Here is a 1,519-nt window from a genome sequence, read left to right on the forward strand (position 1 = left end):
AGGCATCCCCCTGAAAGCATTTTAAATTGATGAACGATATTCCATGACTTCTGTAACTGTTTCCCCATTGTTCAGCTTTTAGATTGTTGGTTGATTCTTGGAATCTTGTTTCATAGCTCAGTGCCTAGAACATTGTAAGTGCTAAACAAATGTTAGCTATTACTGTGTCCATTGTCTCTCAGTTTTTTGTTTTTTTTTTTAAACCAATGAGAACAAGCCTTCAGATGTAGATACCAGGATTACCTAGGTAACTTAATAATGGAAACATGACTAGGAAGCTATGCAGATGTCAGGGGGCCATTGAAGTCCGGTCTCATGTCCAATGGCAGAGGATCTGGTGGGAGGCCAGGAGAACCTCTCAGGTGTCTTCAGGGCCCCTGGCTGCTAGCAGCAAGGCACAGACTTGGAGCAGGCACCCCAAGTGACCTCTTCAAACTCCACCATTTGTTTCGCTAATCCGCAAAGGGTGGAGGCTTGCTGGGGAACTGCACAAAATAGGGAACGCTTCATGCATTTGCATGTCATCCTTGCACCGGGCCATACTAATCCTCTCTCTCATTCCAATTTTAGTATAATTGCTGTGGAAGTGAGCACTCTTAGGTATTGTTTTTAAAGATTTTATTTATTTTAGGAGAAAGAGCATGCTTGCGTGAGTGAGAGGGGCAAAGGGGGAGGGAGAGAATCTCAAGTAGACTCCTAGCTGAGTGTGGAGCTCAATGTGGGGCTCAGTCTCACAACCCCGAGATCATGATCTGAGCAGAAACCAAGACAGACACTTAACCAACTGACCTACCCAGGCACCCCACGCTCAGGTGTTTTTGAAAGAGTGTCAGTGGTCTCTCAAGGATGGAATTTAGTCTGTTCTCCAGATTTCTAGTGTTTTCTGACATCATCCAGAAACTGGGCCACTGGGTTTTCTCTGCTGGGATAATGAAGGCTTTGTTCCATCAGCCTGGTCATGATATACTGCAGAAAGTTGGAGCCTGGAACTTTACACCCAGAACTCAGATCTTAATTTCCATTGTCATTCCTGACCCATCCTCTCAACCACCAATACAACTTTAAACACAATTCTTTTTTTTTAAATTTTATTTTATTATGTTAATCACCATACATTACATCATTAGTTTTTGATGTAGTGTTCCATGATTCATTGTTTGCATATAACACCCAGTGCTCCTTGCAATATGTGCCCTCCTTAATACCCATCACTGGGCTAACCCATCCCCCCACCCCCCCCCCCTAAAATTCTCAGTTTGTTCTCAGAGTCCATAGTCTCTCATGGTTCGTCTCCCCCTCCGATTCCCCCCCTTCATTTTCCCCTTCCTACTATCTTCTTTTTTTTTTTTTAACATATAATGTATTATTTGTTTCAGAGGTACAGGTCTGTGATTCATCAGTCTTACACAATTCACAGTGCTCACCATAGCACATACCCTCCCCAATGTCCATCACCCAGCCACCCTATCCCTCCCACCCCCCACCACTCCAGCAACCCTCAGTTTGTTTCCTGAGATTG

General features: G+C 44.1%; 1 non-coding gene across 1 annotated transcript; it reads right to left on the minus strand.

The window, feature by feature from the left end:
• Window positions 1-490: 490 nt before the first annotated feature.
• Window positions 491-594, minus strand: LOC123851582 (U6 spliceosomal RNA). The gene has a single exon (XR_006792646.1). It is a non-coding gene; the product is annotated as a U6 spliceosomal RNA (small nuclear RNA).
• Between the last annotated feature and the right edge of the window lie 925 nt (window positions 595-1,519).

Source organism: Mirounga angustirostris, unplaced genomic scaffold (assembly GCF_029215605.1).
Source record: "Mirounga angustirostris isolate CCGP_5_RB_7025 unplaced genomic scaffold, mMirAng1.0.hap1 SCAF_11, whole genome shotgun sequence".
Taxonomy (NCBI): domain Eukaryota; kingdom Metazoa; phylum Chordata; class Mammalia; order Carnivora; family Phocidae; genus Mirounga; species Mirounga angustirostris.